This window comes from Cupressus sempervirens, chromosome 3 (assembly GCF_028749045.1).
Source record: "Cupressus sempervirens isolate cs-2001-9-10 chromosome 3, ASM2874904v1, whole genome shotgun sequence".
NCBI classification, from domain to species: domain Eukaryota; kingdom Viridiplantae; phylum Streptophyta; class Pinopsida; order Cupressales; family Cupressaceae; genus Cupressus; species Cupressus sempervirens.
The window spans coordinates 1074757335-1074777036 of NC_143120.1; the positions used below are offsets into that span (position 1 = coordinate 1074757335).

The 19702-nt window shown below is 32.4% G+C and overlaps 1 pseudogene; it reads left to right on the forward strand.

Moving 5' to 3' along the window:
• Positions 1-607: 607 nt before the first annotated feature.
• On the forward strand, positions 608-15953 carry LOC149570475 (chaperone protein ClpB1-like; annotated as a pseudogene).
• Positions 15954-19702: the final 3749 nt, after the last annotated feature.

Below are 19702 nucleotides of genomic sequence, written 5' to 3' on the forward strand. Positions count from 1 at the left end.
ACTAAAAATTAGTTTCAAAAAAAAGAAAAAGTAACTTTCTATTTTTTCTTAGTTTTGATAAATAATATAGGCAAGAGGCTAACAAATTTCAAACATAAATTAATAATAAAAACGGAAAATGACTTTTTAAAACTACTATTTAGATTTTTATTTTTCATAAATTAATAATAAAAATAGAAAATGGCTTTTTAAAATTAAAATTTTTATTTTTATTAAAGAATTTTAATCAACTAATTGAAAAAAACTTCTAGTGGTAACTAAAAATTAGTTTCAAATATATACACAAATAAACATTAATAATTTTTTTGAATCAAATAGAAAAAAATAGCCACTACCCTGGGACGAGTGAAAGTGCACAGTGCAAGAAAAAAAAATTCTGCCATTGGAGCAGGGGTTACATGCTCCAATTGTAACTCCAATTCTAAAATGCCCATAATTTTGGTAACTGCTCATAAATATGCTCAGAGCCAATTATAGCCACATGGGATGCTCCTCCATGGTAGTTCATAGAAATATGAAAATAGAAAGGAGAAGGAAATGCAACTATATAACAGATATTAGGAAGCACATCCAATAGGTGTGGTGTTGTGCAATAGCCTCATAGAATATGGATCCTGATATCATGTGCTCAAGAAAGATCGAGGGAGTTGTAGCAGCCAGTGTAGAGCTCACTCAAAAACATGGGCATGCACAAGTCACTCCCTTTCACCTGGCCCTTGCACTGATGGAGGGTGATTCTGGGCTACTAAAACAAAGCATTTTGTCTTTTGTGCCCTTATCTTCCTCTTATGGAGATGAATCACTGGAATCTGTCAAGAGAGTTCTGCGCCAGGACCTGGAGAGGTTTCTGACCCAGGGCTCTACTCCTGATGGCATTTTGCACAGCAATGCTCTCAAAAATTGCATAAGATGTGGTAAAGAAGCAGTGAAGAAGAAGGAAGGTAGTATTCTGGTGGTGGAGCATCTGATTGTTGGTCTAATGCAGGACTCACGGATTATTCAAGAATTCCAAGAAGTGGGCCTTAGTGCATCCAACATAAAAACCCTAATCGAGGAGCATAATGTGGTGCAGAGTATCTTCATTGATAACAATTTCCCTACCCTAAAGTCCTATAGTCATGACCTTGTAGAAGGGGCATTGGAGCTTGATCCGATAATTGACAGAGATGAAGAAATAGATGGGATCATCAGAATTCTTTACCGAAAGATAAAGCTCAACACTGTGCTGATTGGAGAGGACAGTGTTGGCAAGACATTAGTGGTGGAGGGGCTGGCTCAATGGATTGTCAAAGGAGATGTGCCAAGGTAAATTATTTTCTGGCGTACTAGTTTTTCCTTTATATAGATTTTCATATAATAAAAAATTGATGGGCTTTGAGTATTGTATTAGGGCTTGACATTAAGTTGCAGTTCATGATTATGCACTTTGTGATTTAATGAATTTCTTTAGGATGGTGTAGTTATTTGGTGGAAGTTATATTGATAGCATTGGACATGGGAGCCTTAGTGGGTGGAGAGAAATGCATAGGTGACTTTGAAGATCATGTTAGGTCTATATGTAAGGAGGTAGAAGAATTTGAAGGGAGATTAATATTGTTTATAGATAAATTACATTTGATTCTTCGAGATGGTGAGTGATTTCCCTTTTCTTTGTGATTTAGAACTGTTGTCAACGTAATTGGCTAACATGAAGATCATTTTCAGGTCCAACTGGGGCTGCTAATTTATTTTTAAAAATGCTTGCTCTTGGCCAACTACGATGTATAGGAGCAATTACATTTGAAAAGTATAAGAAATATGTAGAGAGGGATAGTACATTCAAGCGTCAATTCCTGCAAGTGTTCATGGCTGAACCCAGTGTGCCCAACACCATTAATATTTTGCATAGTTTGAGAGAAAAGTTTGAAGGGCATCATGGACAGAGCATTAGTTGTTGCTGCCCAATTATCAAGTCATCATATAACTGGTAAGTTTACAAATTTAATAGTCATATGATTGAATTGGGTCTGTTGTGGGGGTATTCTAAAACTTAATAAATGAGATTTGATCAGATGATTTTGTCAACTTATTGTTTTGATTTTAGCTCCTCAAAAGTTTGATGAAAGCTAGAGAAATTTGTTTTAGTTCAGAAGATTGCAAGAATCTTGTTGACTTTGTAAGATTGATTCATTATTGTTTGTGTAAGAAAAAGTGATTGAAATGATAAAATATAATAAAATGAAATAACATGAAATAATAGATTTAATCCAAGAGAGCAAGAAGAGTTTTACCATACGAATGATACAAGATCAATGTAGTAATACCAATGAGGAAGCAACACAAAAGACAAGGATTTGATAAGGGGAAAGCAAAGAAAACCTCTTGTGAGTATTATGAATGAGGTAAATGCTTGAGAGAGAGAGAGAGAGAGAGAGAGAGAGAGAGAGAGAGAGAGAGAGAGAGAGAGAGAGAGAGAGAGAGAGAGAGAGAGAGAAGAAATAAAGCAAAATAGCTCATTTACAATAGCATCAAAAACTTGATGTGAATAATGGAGACTAGATGAAAATGAGAGAGAGAAGCACCTCTTTTAAAGACATAAGAAAGGAGTTTCATTTCTTTGCATGTGTAACTCCCATTTCTATGAATGCCACATTCATAAAAGGTGTGTGCAAAGTGTCAAGTTCTTCTTAAAGAGGAATATCTATTTTCCTTATTAAAGGAAATACAAAAATGAGTTGTCCTCACAAGTGGACAATAGGACAAAAATGACATGTCCTTTACATGTGGACTAGAGGATAAATAAATAATACATAAGGGATACCTTGGTTTATCCTAATAAATAAATAAATACAACCAAGGAAAGATTATTAATTCTAACACCCCCCTTTAATCTTTACTTGGAGACATGTTGTCAAAACCAATTTACAATATTACAACTTGATTTTTTGAAATATCTTCATTGTGCAAGAGGTCTCTCATTATCACAGGTGCATCATTGGAGAGCCAAGAGAAGTGGATAATCCTTCAAGTGTGTTACATCTTCAAGTGGATTCATGATGCATAGGATTTGTACAACAAATAATGATATCTTGTATGTGCCTTGATGGATTACCTGAAACATAGAAACAAAGACAACTATCCACAAGGATAATTTCATCTTATATTCAAGTTAGAAACATTTTATGTATAAGTAAATTCTCATAGAGTAAATATAAGTGTAACTTGGTACCGCAAAAAAATCAAGATAAATCATATCTTGCAAAGAACAAATATGTTATCAAAACTTTCAAGAAAGGACCATAGAAAAGGCTAGCTAATGAATCCAACATCAACAATGCTTCAATCAAGTGGATATAGACAGTCCACTAATAAGTCATTTTACTGCAAGTTAATGGGTGATCAATCCATAACCTGCATGACTCATGATTTAAGCAAAGAAGTATACATAACATTATATGGCATGTTTTCAAAGATATCAAAGGGGAGGAGAATGAGTATTAACAATTGATTGCCTTCAAATAAGAGTAAAATGCTTTCAAGATGGGTCAAATTAATTAAAATTGGAGGGAAACTCCAAGAATAAATGGTATTAACTAATTATGGCAATAGAATGATGCTAGAAAAGCACAAACTACACTTATGTGCCAATAAATAGAAAAAGATAAATGTTGAAGGCAATAGTTTATAATAGCTCATAATCCCAAGGAAAAAAAATTGCATATTTGAAAAAATAAGAATGCACTCATAATTGTCAAGTCACAATAATTTGTATATTTATCAAGATATATATGTGGGCCCCCATTTATATTCATGAATAAATATACCTAAAATATCATGGTATGAGATCATGAAAATAGAATTAAGAGCATGAAGTCAATAGTTAATAAACCATGATTTCTAGGCAACATACTAAAGAGAAAAGCCAAAGATGATGAAAGAGAATCATTAACATCAAACAATATTTGCAGTAATTAAACCTCCTAAGTTGAAGTCCACCCATTCTAGAAATTGATCTCTTTTACTAAGTAATTTCTTAAACCATTTAGTTTTTTTCTTAACAGATTTATCACTAGGGGAAGAGTCGTGATATATGAATATACCATTTGTATCAACATTAGCATTATTACCATTATCAATATTAGCATTATTACCATGATCTATAAATGCATCATTATCATTACCACTGTAAGAAAGAATATGAGGAATAAAGGTAGATATATGAGTAGTAGGGTTTAGAGAAGGAGGTTGGTCCTCCACACAATTCTACTTCCACTAAATTCTTCATTTTGAGCATTAGAAGAATCATGCACGCCATTTCTTGCAAGACAAACATTTCATGCTATGTGCACTTTGTTAGTAATAGGATTATAAGCTTGATAACCTTTGGTATTTTGCATGTTTCTTGTGTACTTTGTAAATGCAATCTTAGATGAAGCAATAGGAGGTAAAATTTCAACTGTATTAGATAAGATATGCTCATTTTTCAAATGAGCAAGCCTTTTATACTCCATATTAAAAGCAATATCTTTGTGCAAAGAGTGTCCAGAAGAGGTAAACTCATAAAACTTGAATAAGTTATCATGACCCAACTTAGCATTAGCAACAACAGCATTAGTGCTAGGATCAATAATAGAAAATGTGTCCTTATGAAATTCAACTTTATAATCTTGACATAATTTAGCAATTGAATGGAGATTGGTTTTCAAGTCAGGAACATAAAGAACATCATGTAACTTTCCATTTGAAATATTAACACCACCAAATCCTTCAACTTTGCAACTATTATTATCAGCTAATTGAATTGGAGTATTCAAAAGATCGGGTTACAAAGAATCAAAAAATTCTTTATGAGATGTAATATGTTGAGAACCACCACTATCAACTATCCATTCTAATCGTTTAGAGGCATTGTAACTAATAGTAAAAGCATGACGAGATTGATTACCATGAGATTTTTTATTATTGTTATTGATAGGTTTCTTATCATTTTTCTTTTTAAAACAATTGTTAGTCAAATGACCATCTTTCACACAATAACTACAATGAGGTTTCTTATTAGGACTATTATATTAATTAGGATGGTTGTTATTACGATTTGTATTTTGATTATTATTGTTCTTAAAAGAAGGTCTAGAATTAAATAGGTTGCTATTATTGTGACGATTATTAAAGTTATGATTTTTATGACTATTATTGAAATTGCGAGTATTAAAATTTTGGTTTTGATTATTATTTGGAGCATGATAAGACAATCTAAGATTTTGATTTTGATTTTTAGACACAAATGCATGTTCATTAGATCTAAGAGTACCAATTTGCAATAACTTAGCTTCCTCTTGACGCAAAAAATTTTGAAAAATACTATACGTTAATTGATTAGACAAAGTAGGAATAGCAAGTTGAGAATGAACATTAGTGATAAATTTTTGAAATTGTCTAGGAAGACATTTCTTTAAAATAATGGTAATTAATCTAATATCAGTGAGAGTAATGCCTAATCCAATTAGTTGACTTTTAATATAATCAAATTTAAGTAAAAATTCATCCATGGATTTGAAATCAATATACCTCAAGTCTTCCAAATTGTCTTGCAATTAAATCTTGTGTGATTCAGATGGTCTGTCATATGTTTGCTTTAAAACATCCAAAGCTTCGTGGGCATTAGTGCAATGAGAAATTAGAACATATAAATCTGGGTTAAGAGATATACCAATGAGGCCAAGGGCTTTCTCATTTTTAGTATTCTATGCCTTTTTTTCATCTTGTGTAGTTGAGGTACCAGGAACTATAGAAGGGTTAGTAGCAACATCTAACATATGCTTAAAAAAGAATATAAATGAAAGATGAGTTTTTCAAGCATGATAGTTTGAGTTATTTAACTTGATTTCTGGAATTAAAGTCAACATGATTTAAAAATTACGTTTAAAATTTAAATAATAAATTTGAAATAAAAAAGTGAGACTTGTTATCCACAAGAATGTTAAATAATTATTAAGAGATTTAGAGAGTCAAAATTACAAACTAAAATGTCCCCTGCAAAGCCACTATCCAGATTGAAGAAACAGAAAAAATAAAAATTTGAAAATCTGAAAAAAAGTGTTACACATAGAGAACGATAAATTTTTTTATTTAACTCTATTTTCAATAAAATTTAAAATTTTTTTTTCATTTTTATGTCTTTTAAACGTTGTGAAAATTTCAGCCAAACCTAGATCACAGATTGAGAGATATCATAAAAATATGATCTGGCATCTTAAAATTTGAAAAAAAAAATAATACTGCACATATAGTACAATAAATTTTGCAATATTATTCTGATACAAATGAAATTTTAAAAAAAAAATTATTTTTATATTTTCTAAATGATGTTAAAATTTCAACCAAACCCAGATCATAGATTATGAGATATAAGAAAAATACGAACTGTTGTACTTTCCTTTCTAAAACAAAAAACAGAAGAAAAAAACTTGATTTTTAAAAACTTAAAAAGCTTGCAATGGAAATAGGGTTAGATACAATAAAAAAAATAAAAAATAAAGACTACTTTGGTGGCAAGCCTTCCAAAGGAGGTTAGAAAAAATAAAAAATGAAGAACTCTTTGGCAACAAGCCTTCCAAAGAGGGTTAGAATGAAAGAAAGAAGAAAATCCACAAAAGAATAAGATAAGACTTTCAATATTTCAAACTTCAAGATCTTCACAATATCAAGCTCTTCTAATGAACCCTTCACACAAGCTCAAAATAAGGATTACTAGCTCTGATACCATGTAAGAAAAAGTGATTGAAATGATAAAATATAATAAAATGAAATAATAGATTTAATCCAAGAGAGCAAGAAGAGTTTTACCATACAAATGATACAAGATCAATGGAGCAATACCAATGAGGAAGCAACACAAGAGACAAGGATTTGATAAGGGGAAAGCAAAGAAAACCTCTTGTGAGTATTATGAATGAGGCAAATGCCTGAGAGAGAGAGAGAGAGAGAGAGAGAGAGAGAGAGAGAGAGAGAATGGATGAAAAAAGCTCATTTACAATAGCATCAAAAACTTGATGTGAATAATGGAGACTAGATGAAAATGAGAGAGAGAAGCACCTCTTCTAAAGAGATGAGAAAGGTGTTGCATGTCTTTGCATGTGTAACTCTCATTTCTATAAATGCAAGGTGTGTGCAAAGTGTCAAGTTCCTCTTAAGAAAGAATATTTATTTTCCTTATTAAAAGAAATACAAAAACGAGTTGTCCTCACAAGTGGACAATAGGACAAGAATGACATGTCCTTTACATGTGGACTAGAGGAAAAATAAATAATACATAAGAGATACCTTGGTTTATCCTAATAAATAAATAAATACAACCAAAGAAAGATTATTAATTCTAACAGTTTGCTTGTTTGAACTCTAAACAGATTGACATCTTCCTGACAAAGAAATTGATCTGCTAGATGAAGCATGTGCAAATGTGAGAGTGCAATTAGATAGTAAACCTGAAGAAATTTATGAAAAGGAAATTACTCAACTAGAAGTTGAGTTGAATGCCCTTGAAAAGGAGAAAGACAAGACTAGGCAGGCTGAGCTGGTGGAGGTTGGTACCAAGATCTACCTTTCCTTTAAGTAGTTCTTTTATTTTTCTACTTTGCTTCAGGCTTATATTAGCAAGCACGAAGGAAATTTATTGTGGTTTGCACAGGATTTTCCATGGAATTGAAGGTAAGTTGGTGCTTTTTTTTTTTTTTCCAATGAAACATAAATAGAGATAGTTTATATTAATTAAAAACCATATCATCCTTTGTGGCTTTTTGCTTTAAATTCACCAATTTATACGATTTCCCCCCTTAACATTAACTCTATAGAGTTTTGTACCCTTAAACCCCTTGTTTTGCATCTAGCAATCTAAACTTTGATTGGTTTTTCAAAGCAGTGATGATTTTACATTATACAAACTCAATCAATCTCCAAGATAAACATTTGACCTTGCATGGCAACTTCAAATTTTAGTGACTTCCCTCGGTTTGGGAGCCTCCTTTCTTCAGCAACATTCACTTTAGTTTTACAAATCTTCAATTTTATTTTCAAACATAACTGTCTTTTTGGAGTATATTTTTATACTTGTGCTTTCTATTCTTCAAACTATCTGATCCTCCAACAGTTGTAGCTATATCAGTTGTATTACAATTTGACTTCGGCTTCTTTATAGTCACTTTACAAACCTACTCTTTCTAAGACTTCAATAACTTCAGCTTAACACCAATTCTTTTAAACATCTTTATGTCTGTAGACAAACTATGAATGAACAATCTCTTTATTCTCTGGCAAAGAACCTCCTTCAACACTGCTGATCTTGCTACTCTCTAGGATCTTCATGCTTGAAATATGACACTATTTCTCAAATTAGCAACTAAAAATGTAGAAAGAGAAATAGAAATAGTTTTTATTAATCAAAAGAAACTATATGAATGTTATCATCTGAGCTCCAACTCTTTCTCACACTATTTACAACAGATAGCTTTCAGCTTAAACCAACTGACAGCTCTGTCGAGCTAGAACTGGATAGATAGCTTAACATCTATAGAGGAGAAAGATCAAACATAAAATAATGTATTTCTTGCTACCCAAGAACATTCTAGATGGGACAGTGACAAGTTGAAGAGTACATTCAAATCCATTAAAATCTTAAGCAAAATCTTCCAACAAGACTTGTCTTTAATGCTGGAGATATGTTTACCATACTGAGGATATGATCAAAGATAGTTGGGATTATAGTTTCCAACACAATAAGAGATTAAGATGATCCCTGTTGGAAGCAATACAGTAAAGAATGGATGTTTACCCTACAGGAGGCAGAAGACGTGATGAATGTGGTGAGATTTTCCAATTTTAGATATGGAGCACTTCAAGAGATAGATGCAACAATCACTTGTTATGAAACTAACTCTGTGGAAAATTTAAGGACAATAGACATTGTAGGGCCTGATCAAATTGAAGAGGTATGTGTAATGTGAGAATTCTTCTATTGATAATTTTAGTACTTGTAATTGTAGGCATTAGTTAAAGTTCATGGTGGTACTTCTAATTTTCATGTAATAAGACAACAGAAAGTGAATCTGTACTGACAGGACCATCATTACACAATATCAATGATATATTAATATAGTTTACTGATCAATGTAGGTGATGAGTCATTGGACTGGTATTCCTGCCACTAGGCTTGCCTAGGATGATAAGGATTGACTGTTAGGCTTGGCTCAAAGGTTGCATAAAAGAGTTGTTGGGCAAGACACAACAGTTAAGATAGTTGCAGAGGCTGTGCTTAGATCAAAGGTAGGACTTGGGAGACTACATCGACCTATTGGGTGTAAGGAAACTTGGCAATAAAGAATATAACCGTTTCCACATAACCCATAATAGATCTAAAATAAACACGGAATTAAAATCCACATGCAAGAGAATAGACAACATACCCATAAAATGTGACACAAGATATACCCTGGGAAACCCTCATCGAGGGAAAAACCCAGCCTCCAAAAGCATCCATCATCATGTATTATTCAGCAAAAATACCATTTCCATACAACCATGGAAGCCTTCATGGCCATAGGCACAATCGAGCAAACTATGTGAACAAACGTGAATCCACACATCCCATGCCATGCTTCCAACCTTCACAAATGCTCCCTTGGCTAACCTGTCAAGCCTTGTCCCGCTCGACTCTTTCCTTTTGTCTTCTCCTTGTCACTCTTTTTTCTCACTCAACAACAACTACCCTTGTGGCTGCTTATATAATAGCAAGTCCCACAAAACCACTAAGTGGTATTACATAAACCATGTGCTAAAACCATGTGCTACCTAACCCACTGACCCCACATTTAATATTGGGCATTTAATTCTTTTCCCCAATATTAAATAATTACATGAAATATTATCACAATGTTACAATACAACTCATCAAGAATATTCCATGGGAATCTTTACATGTTGCACGTCCATCTAGGTACAACATTACATAATAAAATAAAATAATAAAATAACAATATTATGCAATGTGTGCAACACCCATTACCTCAACAATCTCCCACTTGTTGTATACATTGCATAGGGTCAATCCGTAGCCACATAAATAAACAAGGGAACAATCCCTCCCAGCACATCCACCATCATGGATCAAAATACACCAAGTGCTCCATCCTGGTACCAGCAACAAAATCAAAGTATCTAGCATCTCAAACATGAATGATCTCACCTCCTATTATGCCACTCCCACTGGACATACATAGAAGCCATCCAAAGAGAAAACCACCCAACTTGTCACATTAGAAGATCATAAAATCCTATACCAACTAAAATTCCAAGCACAAGTAACCTGATCCAAAGGTAATCACATGTATCCGTAGTTGTCAAAATATCCATAGCTGAAATAGCACCCACAACAAAGTGCCAAACCCATCCAACTATCCATACCTCAAAGGTATAAAAAGTGAATCTTATATCACCGACATATCCAATCTACAACCTGCAATCACAAGCCTCAAGAGCAATACCTGCCACATATATACCAAGAAGCTCCCACTGCAAAAGATAATGTCAAATCTATAACCAATCCACTCAACACATCTCAAAGAAGTGAATCCATGTAGTATCAAGGACATCCACAATACATAAACTGATATCCTGCAAGAACAACTCTCATAACAAGTCTCCAATAGTCTCCCAAATTCTCCACGACCAACAAAGGAAAGAGATAAAGGAATAACCATGTCATCTCTCACATGACATACATGAGCACAAACCAGTGATCACAATCTCTAACCAATCTCAAATCCAATGTAGGAAAAACTGAACATCCAGGAAGATAACCAAGACCAGAGAAACCATGCAAATCATAACCTGTATCATGTCCTTCTACACACACCTCTAGATGTAAACTGTGCAAGTATGATCTCCTCCATAAAACCCCAACAAAAAGCCTCAACAACACCCAAACCATACCATATAAATCATCATGGATGTAAGCTTCTCACAAGAAGATCAAACTCAATAAAACCATTCCTAAACCAAGGAATAACCATTCCTAATCCAAGGAAAATGCCCAATATAAAACCATCTCCCAAACTCAACCAGCATAACAATATATGCACATGGAGATAACCAATGCTAAACCATCTCTCAAATGAACTCTCCAGAACTAACTCATGTACCATAGCTCAAGATCCATATCCATGAAAGACAAGCATAAATATAATGCAACTGAGAGAAAAAATGGGCTATACCTCTCAAGTAGCAAACTGCCGAGTAGACCAAGAGTGGGGAATGAGAATGCTCATCAAGATACCCAAGTCTCCAACCAAGACTCATCTAAGAACAATCTCCTCTCAAGTCCATATCAGGTGACTACCCCTCGGACTTCCTGCTGAAACCATCAACTGTCCCAACAAATACTTCTCTAATCCAAGAGAAATCAGCGTCACCACTGTCTCTAAGTATCCATGAGCACCTGTAACCAATCAATCCATGCCAACTCCAAATGCAACATAGCAATATCATGAAGTATCCAACTTATGATCAGTGTACTCAATACCAAGAAACTAAACCAAGATCAATGTCAAAGTTTCAACCATGGCCTCAGGAACATAAACATGACAACATGATCTTACCATCTCAACTAAAGAGATAACATGCTCCATATGAACAAACCATAACATGTCACAACTCTAAATGCGTATCAAGAGTATACCATGACATAATAATGAAACCATCCTCATACCAAGAATAACATGCCAAATAAAAGCATAAACCACACCTTTGCCAAGAACCCTGTGAGTCCTCAAGATGCAACCATCTCCACACACCATGAAGAACACCATCTTCACATATTAGGAAGAACCATCTCCACACACCATGAAGATAACCAAGAACTCCATGAGTCCTCAAGATATAACCATCTTCAAACACCATGAAGATAACAAGTGCACCATGCAAATGTCAAAGACGCTTCTGCAGCAACAGGATCTAAGACAAACCTCCAACATCTGCAAACACTCAATAAATATATCAATGCCAACAAAACTCCCACTCAACCATGGTACCAAGTCACCTATGGCATCATAAAATCCATCCTCTCCAAACCAAGAAGATATAAACCAAACCAGGAACTAATCTTGCACTGTCACCCCATCACTGTCACAAGCTCCCACTAAACCGTGTATCCAAGCTAATGAACATCAAGGATGTACCTGTATAACCAATCATGTCATGCCAAAATTCATGGCACCATGATCACATCCATGAACCAAGCATCTGGCTCTCAATATGTCCAACCTGTCAGCATAGTCAACCATAATCCTCTACCATGACTGTACCTGGTAACAACATTTCATCCCTTCTACATGAAGATAAAATCATGTGACTTAGGGCATAGACAACCCAAATCCAAGCCACCAATCTAAAAATGCACCAATAATGAAAGATCAATGGGCAAAGACAACCCATAACCAAGCTATAAATGCAACCTGTAAGTATAGACCGCTTACAACACTGCACAACTTGTAGATCCAACAAGTCATCATGCATATCCAAACAAAAAAACTGATAACCATATCATCATGAGACCAATCTAAAATATGAATTGAGTATACAATGACATCAAAACTTAAATCTCCAATCCCATAAACTCACAATGTTACCATAGTCAAAATATACTTATAAATTGTTCAGATCAATATTTCAACAAATAAATCATGCCAAACCTACACCAAATTTGAACCAATGTGTAGAGCTCTCCAAGAGCTTTCCGTTGACTACTCGAAGTCCAAAATCTGACTCTGTATGCCCAAGTTATGCCCTAATCTGTGCTCAAAATAAATAACATTTGACTTTAGGGCTCTGAAAACCTGACAAAATTTTAAAATCACAGAACCAAACCTACACCATGTTGTAGTACTCTGAATTAGCTTTCCAACGCCTGTAAGAACTCTGAAATCTGATATTCTGAGAGAAAGTTATGGTCATTTTACTAAGACAGTCTTTTTACCATTTTCAGTACGATTTTTCATTTTAAATTTTTTCAGTGACGAAAATTTCGACGGGATTAAATTTGACGGCCATCATGGGCTGAAACCAAAAAACTCTTTCATTTCCTCTGAACATGGCCAAATTAGGGCATATTATATATCAAAATTTATAGAAATGTCGACCCGGATCCAATGGTGAGGTCTATTTTTACCCAGGAGGTCATTTCTACAAGCTACCCCCCAAAACCCTCATTTAAATGAAACATCCGAAAAAATATTTTTGTCCAACAATTTCACATGCCCAAATCTTTTAACATCCCATCATAATAGCAAACCCAAAAGCCTCAGATCTGCAATAAATCATTCATATATCTTGCCCTTTTCTTTTTTATCCTCTCATGCATTCCCATGGATTCAATCTAGGGTTACAATAATAAAACCATAGCTCTGATACCACTTGTAAGGGAAACTTGGCAATAAAGAATATAACCGTTTCCACATAACCCATAATAGATCTAAAATAAACATGGAATTAAAATCCACATGCAAGAGAATAGACAACATACCCATAAAATGTGACACAAGATATACCCTGGGAAACCCTCATCGAGGGAAAAACCCAGCCTCCAAAAGCATCCATCATCATGTATTATTCAGCAAAAATACCATTGCCATACAACCATGGAAGCCTTCATGGCCATAGCCACAATCGAGCAAACTATGTGAACAAACGTGAATCCACACATCCCATGCCATGCTTCCAACCTTCACAAATGCTCCCTTGGCTAACCTGTCAAGCCTTGTCCCGCTCGACTCTTGCCTTTTGTCTTCTCCTTGTCACTCTTTTTTCTCACTCAACAACAACTACCCTTGTGGCTGCTTATATAATAGCAAGTCCCACAAAACCACTAAGTGGTATTACATAAACCATGTGCTAAAACCATGTGCTACCTAACCCACTGACCCCACATTTAATATTGGGCATTTAATTCTTTTCCCCAATATTAAATAATTACATGAAATATTATCACAATGTTACAATACAACTCATCAAGAATATTCCATGGGAATCTTTACATGTTGCACGTCCATCTAGGTACAACATTACATAATAAAATAAAATAATAAAATAACAATATTATGCAATGTGTGCAACACCCATTACCTCAACATTGGGGTCTTTCTATTCTTGGGGCCTAGTGGAGTTGGTAAACTAGAGCTTGCAAAGGCTCTTGCAGAACAACTGTTTGACGATGAGAACTCCCTAGTCCGGATTGACTTGTCTGAATACATGGAGCCTCATTCAGTTTCAAGGTGTTAGTTTTGTTAGCTTTGGATAGCTATTTGTCCATTTGCTATTATTTAGCAAGTAATTGTTTTGCTAACTAATTCGTTAGATTAGAAACAAATATTTGTTAATTAATTGATCACTTTTGGAAACAACTAGAAACCAACTTGGTTAGGGTTGTTAAGTTGTTTTAATCTCAACTGTCGATTGTAAATCAATCTCGGCTATTGGTTTACCAAAAGGAGTAGTATAAAAGGAGGTTAGGGGGGCATTTGGAGAACATGAAGTTTGGAGAAACGTTTGCAGTGTTAGCAAGGGTGCAGTGTTAGCATGGGAATAGCAGTGGGGAATATCAGCGGGATAAATTAGGAGGTTGTCAAAATTCTACCAGTAAGAGGCAAGGAATTTTGTATCTCTTGATTTGCTGAAGTTTAATATAATTTCTCATCTATAGAACTGGTTTTCCCTTAGGGGTTTTTCCAAAGACAATTTGTCCAAAAATATTGTGTTCATTGTGTTGCGCATTTCTTTCCGTATTTTATAAGTGAAGTTGCAGTTGTGTTATTTTTTGATATTAGTTGGGAATTTGTTTTTCAGCATTTTAATAATAGTTTACGATAGGAGATTAATAATCAGTGATTGAAATAGTTGATTTTTCACACAAGGCTCATCGGTGTTTCACCGGGGTATATAGGGTTCTTATTAAATCTTCTTACTCCAGTTGTTATGAATAAAAAGCATTCAATATTTAAGCTCAGTTCTAATGAATTATTGTAGATATCGTAGTTATGAAGAAGGTGGGCAACTGACTAAAGTAGTTAGAAGACGACCTTAAAGTGTGGTTCTATTTGATGAAGTTGAGAAGGCACATGTATCGGTACTCAACATCTTACTTCAGATGCTTGACAGTGCTAGATTGATGGATGGACATGGCCATACAGTTAACTTTTCAAACATAGTCATTATAATGACTTCCACTGCCGGAGAAATGTACTTGCAAGATGACCAAGACCAAGCAACTATTGAAGTATGAACAGTTGAGAAATGACCTCCTTTTGTTTCAACTTTCTTTTATGCTCAAGGAAAAGCTCATGTGGTGTTGAATTCTAGGTCAGAATGCGCTTGAGGCCAAAACTATTAATTAGGCTTGATGAGATACCTATCTTTGGTCCTCTTAAAAATGAGGAGAGGAGAAAAGTTGCAAGATTGCAGATAAAAGATGTAGCTATGCGGCTTGCAGAGAGGGGAGTTACTTTGACAGTCACTGATGCAGCTTTGGATCATTTCGTTAAGGAGACCTATGATCTTGTAAATCTTTTTTATTGTTGTTGTTATTAGAGCAGTGGTCAGTTATACTAATCAGTCACAAATTGCAGGCTTTAGTACACAATTTTGATAACAACAATATTAAAATTGTGCACTGACTTCACTTTGGATTTAATTATCTATTGACTACACTTATATTTTGGGTATTGCAAGCTTATGGCATTAGACGCTTAAGGCGTTGGTTAGAAAAGGAAGTGGTGAACCAATCGTCCCGAATGCTCATAAATGGAGAAATTGATGAAAACAATAGTGTAATGGTAGATGCAATCTCTAGGCAGCCAAGGTTATCCTATCATGTGGAGAGGAATGGAAGACTAGTAAATCCAATCATTAAAAAATCTAGAAATTCCTATTAAAACCTTCAAATTTGATGCACATCTTAGGCTGTCACAAATATGGGAGCTGAAGATATAGATGAAGATGAGACTATGCAAGAAACTAATGCGTGTTTAATACTCCCATTGATTTTGTGAGGATGAGCTGACGTGAATGGTTGATACTTTTATTATGTGAAATATATTAAACTGATGTTTTTCTAAGAATGCACAATTGCAATTGTTAGTCCCTTAAAACCAATGTTCCCAGTTGTCTCTGTCAATCAATTTTCATACCCAAATTTATTGGACTTCTAAAGTTTAGATATAGATTGATTTTTAATCATTAATGTCTTTTTTGATTAGCAGATGCTAAATTTCCTGGGAATATTATCGTTTTTCAATTAAAAAATATCAAAAAGGAAAAATATCTACACTTTGTGGAAAGTTCTAGGAAACTTTGGAACGTTTCTGATCTTTATATTTAGAGTTGGAAGTGTAACTGTCTATAATTTTTTTTTTCATTTCTTTTACTTGAAGTTGTCATTCATAAAATACTCACAAGGGTAAGGCACTGATAGCGGAATATATGCACAGGCTGGCCAACGCCATTACATATTTTGTCCATTAAATATTTCAAACAAAATATACTTGGACTCTTACAGTCCCTATCTAAATGCCCAACGAGAGTCTAATCTCGAAATCGACACAATACAATTCATTTTATTTTAAACAATCAAAGAATTTTTTATTATTATTTTATTTTATATCAGATTTTTTTTTGAAATGCATCAATACGAATTTATTTAACTTATGAAAATTTAAATAATTTTAAAAAAAGTAAAATTAGTAAGTATTTTAGGGAAATATATTTATGCAATGAATTATAAATTTTTAAAATTTGTTATTATTTATTTATTTATTTATTGAATTAATATTAATTTGTAAAAGTGTAAAATAATACTTAAATTTAAAGTTTTTAATGTCAATCAAATTTTTAAATTGAAAAATGGATGGATATTTAATTTTTTAAATATTTATTATAAATAATTTAAATAAAATGTAAATAGTACACAAAAAATTTGATAAATAAGAATTTATGAAATTTATTTATTAACAATATAATTATATCAAATTTTTAAGTTTTAGTTATCGTTTAATCATTATTAAAATTGTTATTTTTACTCATTTTTACTTATTATTGTCATTTATCAACACAAATATAAATAAAATAATTGTAATTACATCAAATGTCTAATTATAAATTATTATTTACAATTTTATAATAAATTTTTATTTAAAATATTTCATACATGATATAAACATTAAAGTTCATTAAATTATCTATAACATAAATACTAGTATAACTAAAAATTTCATTCATTTTTTTTGTAAAATAAGTCGAGAGGTATCTAATTTCAAAAGAATTTATATAAAATTAGTAAATATTGTATTCAAATGAACACAAAAATTCTATGAATAAACTATTGTATTTGTTTTTACATACACTATGCTTTGATATTAATACAAAGAAGTTTTATGACACTAGAAAATTCAACAAATCAAATTTAGACAATGATTTATTTCACCATGTACAAATTTTAAAAAAATAATATTCCATAAAAATCATAGCAATTAAAAAAATGCATATTCTATTGAAAAAATCAAATTAAAAAATAAAATCATTGCAATACAAATGATTTGAGACTCTTGATCTGCCTCATTTTTACTTCCATTTTCTCTTTATAATTTTCACAGCTTTTATTATATTTAGTCTATTTCTATTTTAATTTTTTGACGTGTACATGAACGCCAATTTTTAAAAAAAAATGGAAAATGTTTACATTGAAGATTGTTGCCACTATAGAAAGCCTCTCGGCTTAATATATAAAATATTTGAACAAGATAACTTAATCAAATTTCTAAGTAAAAAATATTATTTAATTATGATAATTACTTTCTACTCCTACTTTTTAATATTTTATAGTAAATCTCATTCATTACAATTATAATATTTGAAACATTAAACGTATAAATAATTAATAATTATATTTATTCATGAATTAATATAGCTTATATATAATTTGATTTTTTTAAACTACTATTAAAGATAAAATTAATATTAAAAATAAATTTAAGAAGGATATCTATTTTTAGTTTTAAAATTCATTAGATAGATAATATAAACTTTTAGTTATTATTTTTAAAATTTTAAACTTCAATATTATTTTACATTTTAATTCTTAAATGTTACTACAATTGAAGCAATAAAAGAATTGAAATAATAATAAAGGTTTAAAGCATTATAATTTATTAAATGTAAAAATATAAATCATTTTAGAAAAGAATTAAAATAATAATAAAGGTAGACCTTATGATTTATTACATAATAAAAATATATATTTAAAAACAAAATTTGATCTATATTTTATTAGTTATAGTCTTAGTCTTTATGTTAATTTTTGAAAAAGTATGTTGATTTCAATAAATTAAATGAAAGTACGTATATTAATAGCATTTAAAATTGAAACCTATCTTACAATCCAAAGATGGTGGCTTCAATGCATTGTGTGCATTTTCAAACAAACTCTCAGATAAGTACATTGTGTTGCAAATATTTGACAGACAAAATAGGTAATGACACTGGCTAGCCGGTGCATATATTTGACTATTTAGCTAGTGCCTTTAAAGGCTATATAATTTTGTTTATTTGATGTTGCATGCTTCTGATTCCTTTATTATTGAATTTTTTTTGCATTTCTTTTACTTGAAGTTGTCATTCATAAAATACTCACAAGGGTTTAAAGGCTATATAAATTTGTTTATTAGATGTTGCATGCCTTGCTTCCTCCACGAGGGTTTTTCCATGTTGTGACTTCCTATACTATTTTTGAAACCCATCTTACAATCCATAGATGGTGGCTTCAATGCATTGTGTGCATTTCGAGACAAACTCTTAGGATAAGTACGTTGTGTTGCAAATATTTGACAAACAAAATAGGTAATGACACTAGCTATCCGGTGCATATATTTGGCTATTTAGCTAGTGTCTTTAAATGTTATATAATTTTTTTTATTTGATGTTACATGCTTCTGATTCCTTTATTATTGGATTTTTTTTGCATTTCTATTACTTGAAGTTGTCATTCATACAATACTCACAAGGGTTTAAAGGCTGTATAATTTTGTTTATTTGATGTTACATCCCTTGCTTCCTCTATGAGGGTTTTTCCATGTTGTGACTTCCTATACTATTTGGTGCCTCTCAGCTAAAGTTTTTACTGCTATTTCATTCTGACAAGGATGTTTCTGTTATAGTAGAAACAAGGTTTCATCTTTTATGATACAAGGGTTTTTAAAAGAGTACTATAGCCTCTATTGTTATCTTACCCTTACTCTTGTATTTCTATAGCTTGTGATGAAATGGTTTCCATTTGCAATACACATTGTCTTTTAAATGCTGAAATCTTTTGACTAGAACATTATTCACCTTGCATCTGCTATGACCCCTATATATCTGGATGAAATTTTAACTCTTATTTTTATTCACTCATAGCTAATGCACTTGGATATAGAAGCCACATTTAGAAGGCCTATGTATGATTACAACAAAGTTTGTGCAAGAATTTAGAATGTTTATTTCTTCTCCTTTGCAAGAAATGTACCATATAATTATCATGTTGTCTAAAACATAATATGGACCCTTCACTATTTACTTCTTTCTAATTATGAGAGCTATCTTTTTTTGATTCATTACGCTAAGAGGCATAAAATTACCATAGTAAACTTGA